This window comes from Prosopis cineraria, unplaced genomic scaffold, assembly GCF_029017545.1.
Source record: "Prosopis cineraria cultivar Desert tree isolate PC_DT_omini unplaced genomic scaffold, ASM2901754v1 PC3, whole genome shotgun sequence".
NCBI classification, from domain to species: Eukaryota; Viridiplantae; Streptophyta; class Magnoliopsida; order Fabales; family Fabaceae; genus Prosopis; species Prosopis cineraria.
In genome coordinates, this window is record NW_026555334.1 from 46,255,004 (window position 1) to 46,269,374 (window position 14,371).

The 14,371-nt window shown below is 35.1% G+C and overlaps 2 long non-coding RNA genes across 2 annotated transcripts; both read right to left on the reverse strand.

Annotated features, from left to right (window-relative positions):
* Positions 1-5,560: 5,560 nt before the first annotated feature.
* Positions 5,561-7,408, reverse strand: LOC129304549 (uncharacterized). Its single transcript, XR_008591714.1, has 3 exons — positions 7,009-7,408; positions 6,279-6,344; positions 5,561-5,729 (listed from the first exon to the last, which is right to left on the reverse strand). It is a non-coding gene; the product is annotated as an uncharacterized LOC129304549 (long non-coding RNA).
* A 5,174-nt stretch (positions 7,409-12,582) lies between these two features.
* On the reverse strand, positions 12,583-14,290 carry LOC129304712 (uncharacterized). The gene is made up of 3 exons (XR_008591754.1): positions 14,013-14,290; positions 13,283-13,348; positions 12,583-12,734 (listed from the first exon to the last, which is right to left on the reverse strand). It is a non-coding gene; the product is annotated as an uncharacterized LOC129304712 (long non-coding RNA).
* Between the last annotated feature and the right edge of the window lie 81 nt (positions 14,291-14,371).

The window sequence follows — 14,371 nt, forward strand, 5'->3', positions numbered from 1 at the left end:
ATTAATGTATAATAAAAATTACAAATCTTTATTACATCTTTTAAAATTACAAATTAAAAAATACAAATAATTAGAGATCAAATTTTTAGCATTATAGATTAAAATTTATGTTATTTATAATCTTTATTATATTTTTTAAATATTTTGAATATATTACATTTGTATAATAAAAATTATAAATCATTATAAATCAATGTCCTTTTTGGTAATTGTACATTCAAAAGCACATTTTACTATCACAAACCAAACAACTTTCAATGTATCAAACTAACTTGTGAAAAAATATATCCAAACACAAATTTCGTTACAACAACTGACTTTCATTAAATTGACTTTCTCCAAATGAACTTTCACCAAATAAATTTTTGACAAACTGAAAACCAAACACACACTTACTCCCTCCCATTTATAAAGCACAATTTAAAAAATTTATTTTGTCTCATTTAAAAGTTATGACATAATTTTTTAAATAATATTTAAAAAATATTTTTTAAAAAAGAAAAGGCAATATGATATTAATTTTTGAATTTAATATATAGAGACATATTTGAAATTTTGTATATTTTTATTCCTTATACTTTTTTGCGTTGATATTGATGGAGTTGATAAAAATAAGCTTTAAAGAAAATTGGAAGAGTATAAGTTACAAACCTCAGGATGAAATCCCCAAAACATCATTCTCTCCCCTTTTTTCTTTTAATGAACAATCCCTAAAATTTTGTAAAACAACTAAAGAACTATGAACTTGGTTATCCTTGGTTTTATGTAGTAAAAACTCTCACCCAAGATAAAAAAAGATTCTCTCTCTTGGGTTTTGTGCACACACAATTTTCTTTCTCTACAGACGACAATGGCTAAGGCAAATCTCCATCGAACCAGCTATCTAATGTTGGAAATGATGGTAGGCAAAAGAAAAAAGAAAGTAGAAGAACCACTTTAACTCGTCATAGATGACTAGATGGGTGAATCTGACCAAAAAAAATGTTGAAACAACTAAAAAGCTCGATGTTGGTTTCTCCATACCAAAATTAATTGGAAAAAGCAAAGAAAGAAGAAGCCCTGAAAGCTCTCTCCTAAAAGGATTCACAGTTAGGCTTCAGTGGTGTTGCTAACTATAGGTCCTTTTACGAGTTCAAGGACAATCCCTATAGATGATGAGGAATTTTTCTAGAAAATGCTAGAACCTAATGAAGCCCTAAAGAAACTTATAGAGGTCTATCTAGTAGCACCCATTACTTAAGATGAATATAATGAATAGTGTAGACCTTGAAACTTTGGGGTAGTGATTACAGTACTAGGCAGAAGATTCCATCACTCTACTCTCAAAGAGAGGCCGTGACTAATGTAGAGCACCTATGAATTTGACATTGTTGACCTACTGAATAACTACTTTATAGTAAGACTCACAAGTATAGATAACTAGCAAGCTCACTATAGAAAATCCTTATTTGAAGGCCCCTGGGTTTTTAAACAATATTGTCTCTCGGTCTAAAAATGGACACCCTACTTCAATCCTTTCCATAATTCACTGAGATGAATCATCACCTAGGTTCACATTCCTCATATACCCATACATTTCTATATAATAGTCACTTTATCCTTCAATTAGGTGATAGAGTTGGAAGAACTCTTAATGTCAATTTCAACACTCTTATAGACTTCATAAGCTCTGAATCCAAAGTTGAATGTGGAAGATTTGTTTACATATGTGTCGAGCTTGATTTGCAGAAGCAACTTATTCCTAGAATCATTGCAATAAGTTCTTTATTTGATGTTAAATATGAGGGCTTGAATCTTATTTGTTTTGCTTGTGGCCATTATGGGCATTAACATGAGGCATGTCCATATAAAAGTAGTTCAAGTTATCATCATCAGAGTTTAACATCAGTCTCCGACCCAACTCTAGCAAAGTTATCGAAGAAGAAACTCCAATCAGTAATTAACATATTTAGAACATAGATGTTTCCTCCATCATTGCTGCCTTGATTTTCAAGAACATATGGCCAGAGGATGTGCATAATAGGTCGCAGAGCTAGGGAAAATGTGGCAAAGAAGATGTTACCTTTTAATAGTAATCCATATTTGCCATCATAGCAAATCTTAGGAAAGGTAAAGATATATAAGAAGACAATGGTTGTTATTAAAAAAAGGATACAAGTTTACCTGACATGCGAATTCATAAAGCTGTTCTTCTCAAAGATAAGACATCATTGACTCCAAACTTTTCTCATAAGCTGAAATAGAAGCATGATATAAGGGCCAAAATTGAATATAGTCCTAAAGCTACTCAAAAGGCAAGGGTAAGGAAGACATTGAGCCTATATCTTATGACCAAGGGTCCAATAATGGTGGCCTAGGAAAACTACAACTTAACTTATTTCCAGAGTCTTCTCATCTAGGAACACATCATGGTGAGTAGGAAATTGGATTAAATTATCCATAAAGAAGTGAAAAAATGATTCACCTGTAAGCCCACCCACCACCCTATCGAGCTTGCTATTGTTGTCGATGAGCTTTCCTCTTCAACATTTTTAACAACATCAAGCTCACAACTCAATCTTTCTACATTGCCTTCACCTGCTCTCAATCCTTCCCCAAATCTAAGCCTTCAAATCCTCTAACTCTTGACACAAACACCATGATTGATCTACTTGATAAGAAAGCTATTGGTATAGTAAAAAAAGGATGGAAAATTCCAAGACCCTTAATAAATACAGGTCAAGTTGGTAAGTCTTCTCCCTTTCATTCCTTTTGATCATTACATTATGGAATTGTAGGGGTGTTGGTAGCCAGCCTTTCCCCTTAATCATTAAAGACATTATAAAAAATGATTGATGTTCTTTGTTTATTTGAAACAAGGGTTAGTGGTAGTCATACTTATAGGATTGTAGGAAAATTAGGGTTCATCAATCGACTCTGAGTTGAAGCTACGGGCTTTGTCAAGGGCATTTGGGTTCTTTATAATGAGCATGTTGCAATAGTTGAATATCTAGCTTTAAATGTCTAACTCTTATACTATAAAATTATTGACCTTACCTCTAATTATTATCACTTTACTAACTTTATTTATGGTGAGATTAATTATATCAAGCGCAAGGATTTGTAGGTTTCTCTACAAGCTATCTCTAATGTTATAAAAGGTCTTTGGTCTATTTTAAGTGATTTTAATGCTTATGGAAGTCCCTGTGATAAATTGTATGGAGTTGCCCTTAATCATCTTTCTATGAAACATTTCAATAAGTATACCTCTGATGTAGGGCTACTTGAACTTTCTGATATGAATAACAAATTTACTTAGGGAAAAAGGGAGTCAAAGAAAAACTTGATTGAATATTTTATAATCACAGCTAGATTTCTTCTTTTCCTTACTCAAGGGTTACACATGATTTCAAGTTTATATATGATCACTAAGTTATTGTCTTATCCACTGTGAGTAATGGCAATCGCCCCTCACCTAAAGCAAATTTTACTTACCAAGCTGCCTAGACCCTAGAAGATTCTTTCAAAAATATTGTCATAGATGCTTGGGTAAATAACCAAGGGATTGATGGTAAGATTCATTATTTACACACATTTCTCAACTAAATAGGACCATTTTACATGCCTAATGAGTGCTCATATGTATTCATATTGCATTATTAGTGTAAAACTACCTAAGTGTTACGTTACATGCATTAAGAGTATTTTGATCATAAAATGCACTTTTTCATAAATGTAAGGTTAGGTATTAGAATTATGTCTTTTAATGGGCTAATATAATTGGTCAAATTAGTTTTTATTAATTCATTCTAAGTTGAGAGTTATTAAAAAAAGACACACCTTAAGGTTATCTCTCTAAGGATTTTTCACTTAGCCTTATGTTTTAGTTCAACCGTGTGCATGTCTACACTTATGTTTTGTGAGGTCTCTACATTCATATTCCCTTATTCAATTTAATACTTAAGTTGAATTAAATATTTTTAACTTAGTCCAATTAAATAAATGTCACACTATGATGAATTTGTTATTTAATTAAATTGTGACAGTATAAGTAATGGATGGAATGAAGACATGATTCAAAGCAAACCAAAAAGGCTTTAAAGGGCATCAATGGTGCGACAATCAAGGACTTAAGGAGGTGTAGGCCGGGCGAAGAAGTGGTGCATTGCATTGGATTAAAAGATCACATGGGAATTATCACCAGTTCCCTCTAAATTCAATAGGTAGTTTCAATGATTTAAGTTTATTGTTAAAGAACATAACTACCTAACAAGTTTCCCATAGTTTCTCTCATTTTCCATCAAGCCATTTCGTGTGCCAAGCTTCCCTAATAAGATTCTCTCTTATTTTCCTCTCCTTCAAACATTTTCTTTCACTTTTTCACTTGTTCATCCACTTTCTCTTCTATTCAATCACTTATATCTCTCTTGTTTCTCCACCAAATCATACAAAACCTATCTTATTCTCCTCCTCTCCTTCATTTCGTCCTATCCCTTTTAATCTAATTAAGGATTCAAATTCTCATATTCACATTGGAGAAGATGCAAGGGTATAACCAAGTTAGGAATTTTCTAAAAGCTTTGAAGATGATGAGAGGCTAGAGTATTCAAGGGATCCTAGAGGAATAATAGATAGAAGATGAATCAAGGGGCTACACTTAGTTAAGACTTTGTTATCTCTTAGTTTTCCTCATTTGATTTTATAATTAATTCCTTAGTTTAAGGTTAATTCATCATTTTGTTGTAATTCTAGTTGAATCCATCTTGATGTAATGAAGAATACTTATTTAGTTAACTATATTCTTGTGAAATTTTGGATATAATTCAGCCATCATGAATAAAATGCATAGTTCTATGTTTTACTTTAATGGTTGTCTTGCTTTGCTTTTACATAGTCTTAGGGTGGAAAGTTGAGACATTAGAGAGCATCTTTCATAGTTTTGTGGTTTACTATAACTCACTTTAAGCAACAGCCTCACTAAGGATTAGTTAACTAGAGCACTTGTTCAACTTCAAAGCCAAACTAGTAAGATAACCAAAGGGCATTAGTTGATTATTTAGGGAATGAACTAGCTAGTTTAAGTTTTCTAGGATAGTTTTCACAAGGAACTTCATTTTGGCAAAAAAGGGGAATTCAACACTATTGCCATAATTAATGAACAGATAATGATTCTTTTACTATCTAAACTTTAAGGCTCTATTTCATGAAAAAAAGGAGATTCACACATACCTTCATTAGCTTAGGTTTTCTAGCATTTTGGATACGTTAGGTTATCAAACTCTCTACATTTAGGGTAACTCGTAGCCTTAGATAACCTCTAGATAAATTTGGCGACTTTATAAGGAAATGACTTAAGTTGCACCCTGTAACACCCTCAAAAATACAAACTGATTTTTCGCAAATTATTAAAACCATTATCATGGTAGAAAATTTTCTTACCATGATACATCCAAGACAATATACCACAGGTCTTAAAATATCTCAAAAAAGCAATTAGAACTATGAGGGACAGTCAGGATCCTCATGGCATGATATTTAAATTAGGTCATGAATCAAGAGAGACAAACATAATCCTCTTGGTCAAATAAATACTTTTAATAAAAAGGATTAGAGTTTACATGCTTCACAAAGAAGATATGTCCTAAGTTGGCACAAGATACATTGTATAATCCAAAATAAGAGGCAATGTAAAAGATGGTGTTTCATACACCATAGTTACACCTCTGGTGCTTTCTCGGCCGGACTCGCTCCTGTAAAAATATTAACCACGGGGAATGAGACTTAAAAGTCCCAGTAACCAAAAATTAATATGTAATGATGCATGCGATTGTAACTAATCATGCGATTGCTAAGTGGGCACATAAAACATTTAACCGAACAATATTTTCAAACAAACCGAACAAGTATTTAATTTGCATGACTGCACCTTATATCCTCCTTTCGCCATGCTCGGACGCCAAATCACCCGGCCAAAGGTGAGTTGGACCAAGCGACACGCCACTCATTGGGTCCAATGAGGGCTTACCACGTGGTAATAATTAACCGAACAGAAATTCCCATTAACACCATACATTAAAATACCCTGACAAGTCATGCATCATTCAAATATCCAAACAGGAATATATCCGAACAATAATATCTCATCATGATAAACAAAAATAAATTTTTAACCCACTTGGCAATAATTTCAAACAAGTATATACAGTATTTATTTTCAATAATTCATAATTTTTCCAAACAACAAAACAACACATAACCATTCACAAACACACCTATCACAACACATTAATAATGGTTACCTTGTGTCTTGAATAACAAGTTCCCCTTCACAACTCCTTTTTCACCACTATCTTTGTCAATATAATCTACATAATTATTTCACAATACTATATATTAATTTTACATTAAAATAAATAACTCTAATTTAAAGAGTTAGAAAGTCTTAAATCTATAGTCCATATTAACACTAATTTAAGATTTATGCCTCATTTAACTTCCCAAATTCTTTTCTAAAATTCTCGTACCCTAATGAACTATTTTTTTTTATCCTCAATTCACTTCTAGTATCACAATTTCATCCTTCTACATTCTAAAAATTCATCCAAAAATAAATTAAAAATTTTAGAATTATCCTGAAGCCTCAAATCACCTTTCTATAACCTCAAAAATACCTATTCATACTTAAATAAATATTTAATAATCATAGGTTTATCCCTACGTCTCAGATTCCACATAAATTCAACCATATAGATCTAGATTTTAACTCAAAAATTCTTAAACATGAGTTTCAACCTCAAGAAAATATTCTATAATATTTATTATATCCCTAAAATTTTAACCTATATTTTTAATCCATCATATCATCAGATTAACTATCCTATAGAAAAATCCTAATCAAAATATTTACTCTATCCTACAAAATAATCATATCACTAGAAAGCTAATATTATTTAGAAAATAACTATAAAATTAATTTTGTAATTAAATAAATTTTTAAATGCTAATCTAAACAGGAAAGTTAGAACATACCTGAAGAAAAAGAAAATAATCCCCCCTTGTGAGAAAACGCCGAGCAACGTGAGAGGAAGAGAGAAAAATAATATAAAAATGGGATTGTGAGTCCCAAAATTATATTAAAAAAAACTATAGGTTTGAATTTAATTATTCAAACCTTTGGGCCAAAAGTTGCAATTTTCTCTAAATTGCATCTTAGCCTCTCATGCTTCCTAATGCACACACCCCCTCCTTTTTATACATGAAGGCACCTCTTCTCTTCCCTCATCTAACCAATGTGGGACTTAGAAACAACAACCTTCCACCCCCTTTTTTTTGTTCCTTCTACCTTCTCTCTCTTTTTTTTTTCAACACATACATAAAAAAAATTATTTATGTATTATATCTTAACTAAATATTGCTTATGTGGTTTTAAATTTAAATTTTTAAATTCATAATTAAATACCTAACCATAATATTATTTCTAAATAACCTCAAATAATATAAATTTCTATTATTATCATTTTTTTTTCTCAAAACCTAAATTCCACAATTTCTTTATTATATAAAAATCAGGATGTTACAATTCTCCCCTCCTTTTAGAAATTTTGTCCTCAAAATTTAATAGATAAGCATAGAAACTATGTACCTAAGCAAATAAATGTGGATAATCTCGCCTCATACTCTCCTCGGTTTCCCAAGTAGCATCACCTAGGGCTCCACCCTTCCAAATCACCTTCACGAGTCGGATGGTCTTATTGCGTAGTTGTTTGTCCTTAAAGTCCTCAATTCGCTCCGGTTCGGATCTAAAGGTCAAATTCTCCCTCAATTCTACTTCTTCAGGTTCAATAACATGGGAGGGATCCGGGTTGTACTTCTTCAACTGTGATACGTGGAACACATTATGGATACCTGCAATCTGTGGAGGTAATGCAACTCTATATGCAGTAGATCCAATTCGCTCCAAGATCTCATACGGGCCCATAAATCTAGGTGTCAACTTCTTTGCCTTAATGGATCTACCAATGCCTGTCACTGGAGAAACCTTCAAAAATACATGATCTCCTACTTCAAACTCTAACGGCCGTCTCCTCTTATCAGCATAGCTCTTCTGTCGGCTCTGAGCGGTTAGCAATTTTTGCTTAATCATTGCAATCTTCTGGGTGGTCTGCTCTACAATTTCTGGACCAATGATACTCCTCTCACTTAATTCTGTCCAACACAAAGGCGATCTACACTTCCTTCCATACAAGGCCTCATAAGGCGCCATCCCAATACTAGAATGATAGCTGTTATTATAAGCAAATTCAGCTAATGGCAAATGATTATCCCAACTACCTGGTAGTTCAATGGCACAAGCTCTCAACATGTCCTCCAAAGTCTGGATCGTCCTCTCTGTTTGTCCATCTGTTTGGGGGTGGTATGCGGTGCTAAAACTCAGTCTGGTACCCATAGCCTTCTGTAGCGCACCCCAAAAGTTTGAAGTGAACCTTGGGTCACGATCTGACACAATTCTAGAGGGTATACCATGAAGTCTAACTATCTCCTTAATGTATATCTCAGCAAATTTCTCTAATGTAGAGGTAAACTTGATCGCCAAAAAGTGAGCTGATTTGGTGAGTCGGTCTACTATCACCCAAATAGCATCCTTACTCGAGGGTGTTCTTGGCAGTCCAGTGATGAAATCCATGGAAATATCATCCCATTTCCACTTTGGAATATCTAACGGTTGCAGTGTTCCAGCTGGCTTCTGATGTTCTATCTTTATCTTCTGACACGTTAAACATCTAGAAACAAATTCAGTTACATCTTTCTTCATTCCTGGCCACCACCAACCTCGCTTCAAATCATGGTACATTTTAGTTATACCGGGATGAATTGTATATTTGCTCCTATGAGCTTCTTCTAAAAGGATATTCCTCAATCTTGGATCATTAGGTACACAAACTCTACCTTTATACTTCATCACTGTGTCCTCAGAGATGGTAAAATTTGGGGCCTTACCTACCACTATCTCCTTCCTTATATTCCTTAAGTAGTCATCACTCTGCTGTGAGACTCTGAGATCTTCCCAGAATTTGCTCTCAAAGTCTGCTACCTGGAGTGCGGCCATTTGATGTTCAATCACATCTACTGGAACATCATGAAAACTGTTCCACAAATGATATTCATGAACCATCAAATGTGCAGCATGAATAGTCTTTCTACTTAAGGCGTCAGCTACCACGTTAGCCTTACCCGGATGGTAATGTAATTCAAAGTCATAATCCTTCAGAAATTCCATCCATCGTCGCTGCCTCATATTAAGCTCTTTTTGATCAAATAAATACTTCAGGCTCTTATGGTCACTGAAGATTTGAAACTTAGATCCATACAAGTAGTGTCTCCATATCTTCAGAGCAAACACAACTGCAGCTAACTCCAAATCATGAGTAGGGTAATTTTCCTCGTGTGGTCTCAACTGTCTGGAGGAATAGGCAACCACTCGGTCATTTTGCATCAAAACACATCCTAAACCCTTTAAAGAAGCATCAGTGTACAGAGTGTACGGCACCACAGGGTCAGGAATAGTCAATACTGGAGTAGTGGTTAACCTCTTTTTCAATTCTTGGAAAGCAGCTTCACATTTGTCAGTCCAAATAAATGGGGCATCCTTCTTAGTCAGCTTAGTTAAGGGCATCGCAATTTGCGAAAATCCCTTAATAAAGCGACGATAATAACCTGCTAAACCTAAAAAGCTTCGTATCTCTGTAACAGATTTTGGCTGTTCCCACTTCATCACTGCATCAATCTTGCTAGGATCCACCGCAACTCCATCTCTGGACACAACATGGCCCAAAAACTTTACTTCTTGGAGCCAAAATTCACACTTGTTTAATTTGGCATAAAGCTTATGTTCCCTCAAAACTTGCAAGACGATTCTTAAATGTTCACCATGAGCCTCCTCATCCTTTGAATAAATAAGAATGTCATCAATAAACACTACTACAAACTTATCTAAATAGGGTCGAAAGATCCTATTCATGTAATCCATGAATACCGCAGGAGCATTCGTAAGTCCAAACGGCATCACCATGAATTCATAATGCCCATATCTCGTCCGAAATGCTGTCTTAGGTATATCCTCTGCTCTTACTCTCAATTGGTGGTACCCTGACCTTAAGTCAATCTTTGAGAAAACTGCGGATCCCACAAGCTGATCCAGCAAATCATCGATTCTCGAAAGTGGATATTTGTTCTTGATGGTTACTTTGTTCAATTGTCTATAATCAATGCACAATCGGAGGCTTCCGTCCTTCTTCTTTACAAAAAGGACTGGAGATCCCCAAGGTGAAACACTCGGTCTGATGAAACCCTTCTCAAGTAGCTCTTCAATTTGCTTTTTCAGTTCCGCTAACTCTGAAGGGGACATCCGATAAGGAGCCTTAGAAATTGGCCCTGTACCGGGTACCAATTCAATTGAGAACTCTACCTCGCGCTTTGGGGGTAAACCGGAGACTTCGTCTGGAAATACATCCGCAAATTCTTTGACAATTGGGATATTCTTCACGCCTTCATCAATCTCAGCTTGGATAGAGAAGAAAACCATGTAGGCCTGGCAACCCTTCTTCATACATCTATCAACTTGCGCCGCCGACAAGAAAACATGATCTTGAGTCTCGACTGGGGTCACCGACAAAGAAGATAAAGACACACTCCTCTCTCTACAATCTAGGATAGCACCATTTGCAGCCATCCAATTCATTCCCACAATTACATCCATACCTCTCAGTGGTAGGATAATTAAGTCCATAGTTGTTTTCCTATTTTTAAACTCGACTACTAGGTTAAGGCATGCCTTAGCGGTCCTCACAGATTCTCCCGCAGGAGTAGACACATTCATATCAAAAGGTAAAATACACACAGGCAAATCAAGGTTCTTTACACAAGTTTCAGAAATAAAAGAGTGTGTAGCACCCGAATCAAATAGTGCAACAATATCATGATGAAGGATTTTGATGTTACCTCTAATGGCATCTGGGGAGTTCATGGTGTCCTGAGTAAGAGCAAACACACGACCAGAGACAGTAGGATGTTGGGAAGGGTTCTTCATATTTGAGCCCTGGTTGTCCCCACAAAACTTTGCAATGTGACCGGGTTTCCCACAAATGTAACAGACCCAGCACTGTCCGAAATGACGACGCCCGCATTTAGTGCACTGTTGAGAGCTCGCTGTACTCGGGGCAGGGGTAGATACTGTTGGGCTCCTCTGTGACCCGTGATAACTACTATGATAGCTCCTCTGTCCTTGGCCCCTTTGAAATGGACCCTTCTGCCTTCCTTGGTTCCATGAGCTACTCGAACCCTGATGGTTTTTCTTCATAATGCCTCCGGTGGGTCGAGGGTAGGTTGGGGGTCTACTATATGAATAACCCCTCTTCTCTCTCTCAACCTCCTTCTTACTGCGAGCTACTACTTGTAGTTTTATGCACATTTCATCATAATCTCGGATATCTAGATGAGCCAATTGTTCCCTCAATTCTGGTCTAGCCTTCTCCAATAAGCGCTTAGCCTTCCATTCGGAATCATCCCTATACTGCAGGTACGTGGAGTATCTAGATAACTCCTGAAACTTAGCAATGAATGTGTCCTCATCGAGGTTCCCTTGCTTAAAGGCATGGAATTCCGCTTCCTTCTCAGACCTTAACTCTGATGGAAAGTAATGCCTGAATAATTTTTCCTTGAATTCCTCCCAGGTGAGTGTAGAATCATCCCTGGGCCCTGCTGTCTCCCACCAATCTCTTGCTCCTTTCACTAGGAGCACTAATGCTACTTGTACTTTTGATTGCTGGTGCATGTGACTACTCGAAAGATGGATTCGAGTCTCTTCACCCATTCCTCTACCACGGATGGTTTAAGGTTACCATCAAACGTAGGAGGGTTAAACTTCCTAACAGTTTCCCACACATCAGTAATGGTCGGTGGGGCTCTCTGTTCCTCTTGCCTAATTTCTTTCCTTCTAGACTCATGATCTCTCGGAGTGGCAGGATGTGAGGAACTGCCTTCCCCCACATGACTCTCAACATGAGCCCTATCTCCATTTTCAGTTACCTTTTGCCTCTTTAGCTCCGTCAACTCTTGTTCGTATCCTTGAACCTTGTCTGTTAATGTTTTTACAAGCATTCTTAATTCCGCCAAGTCAGGCTCCTCATTTGGCAGTGGCGGTGGCAGGTGCTCATGTTGGAATCCTGAGTTACCACGAGTAACAGGCATTTTCTCTCCCCTCCTAAAGGATACAAGATATAAATAATAAAATTAGCCTAGCTATATCATGGCCATACAATGAGAAGCACCATAACAATGTATATTGCCAACCGACTATATGCTCTGATACCAATATGTAACACCCTCAAAAATACAAACCGATTTTTCACAAATTATTAAAACCATTATCATGGTAGAAAATTTTCTTACCATGATACATCCAAGACAATATACCACAGGTCTTAAAATATCTCAAAAAGCAATTAGAACCATGAGGGACAGACAGGATCCTCATGGCATGATATTTAAATTAGGTCATGAATCAAAGAGACAAACATAATCCTCTTGGTCAATAAATACTTTTAATAAAAAGGATTAGAGTTTACATGCTTCACAAAGAAGATATGTCCTAAGTTGGCACAAGATACATTGTATAATCTAAAATAAGAGGCAACGTAAAAGATGGTGTCTCATACACCATAGTTACACCTCTGGTGCTTTCTCGGCCGGACTCGCTCCTGTAAAAATATTAACCACGGGGAATGAGACTTAAAAGTCCCAGTAACCAAAAATTAATATGTAATGATGCATGCGATGTAACTAATCATGCGATTGCTAAGTGGGCACACAAAACATTTAACCGAACAATATTTTCAAACAAACCGAACAAGTATTTAATTTGCATGACTGCACCTTATATCCTCCTTTCGCCATGCTCGGACGCCAAATCACCCGGCCAAAGGTGAGTTGGACCAAGCGACACGCCACTCATTGGGTCCAATGAGGGCTTACCACGTGGTAATAATTAACCGAACAGAAATTCCCATTAACACCATACATTAAAATACCCTGACAAGTCATGCATCATTCAAATATCCAAACAGGAATATATCCGAACAATAATATCTCATCATGATAAACAAAAATAAATTTTTAACCCACTTGGCAATAATTTCAAACAAGTATATACAGTATTTATTTTCAATAATTCATAATTTTTCCAAACAACAAAACAACACATAACCATTCACAAACACACCCATCACAACACATTAATAATGGTTACCTTGTGTCTTGAATAACAAGTTCCCCTTCACAACTCCTTTTTCACCACTATCTTTGTCAATATAATCTACATAATTATTTCACAATACTATATATTAATTTTACATTAAAATAAATAACTCTAATTTAAAGAGTTAGAAAGTCTTAAATCTATAGTCCATATTAACACTAATTTAAGATTTATGCCTCATTTAACTTCCCAAATTCTTTTCTAAAATTCTCGTACCCTAATGAACTATTTTTTTTATCCTCAATTCACTTCTAGTATCACAATTTCATCCTTCTACATTCTAAAAATTCATCCAAAAATAAATTAAAAATTTTAGAATTATCCTGAAGCCTCAAATCACCTTTCTATAACCTCAAAAATACCTATTCATACTTAAATAAATATTTAATAATCATAGGTTTATCCCTACGTCTCAGATTCCACATAAATTCAACCATATAGATCTAGATTTTAACTCAAAAATTCTTAAACATGAGTTTCAACCTCAAGAAAATATTCTATAATATTTATTATATCCCTAAGAATTTTAACCTATATTTTTAATCCATCATATCATCAGATTAACTATCCTATAGAAAAATCCTAATCAAAATATTTACTCTATCCTACAAAATAATCATATCACTAGAAAGCTAATATTATTTAGAAAATAACTATAAAATTAATTTTGTAATTAAATAAATTTTTAAATGCTAATCTAAACAGGAAAGTTAGAACATACCTGAAGAAAAAGAAAATAATCCCCCCTTGCGAGAAAACGCCGAGCAACGTGAGAGGAAGAGAGAAAAATAATATAAAAATGGGATTGTGAGTCCCAAAATTATATTAAAAAAAACTATAGGTTTGAATTTAATTATTCAAACCTTTGGGCCAAAAGTTGCAATTTTCTCTAAATTGCATCTTAGCCTCTCATGCTTCCTAATGCACACACCCCCTCCTTTTTATACATGAAGGCACCTCTTCTCTTCCCTCATCTAACCAATGTGGGACTTAGAAACAACAACCTTCCACCCCCTTTTTTTTGTTCCTTCTACCTTTTCTCTTTTTTTTTTTCAACACATACATAAAAAAAATTATTTA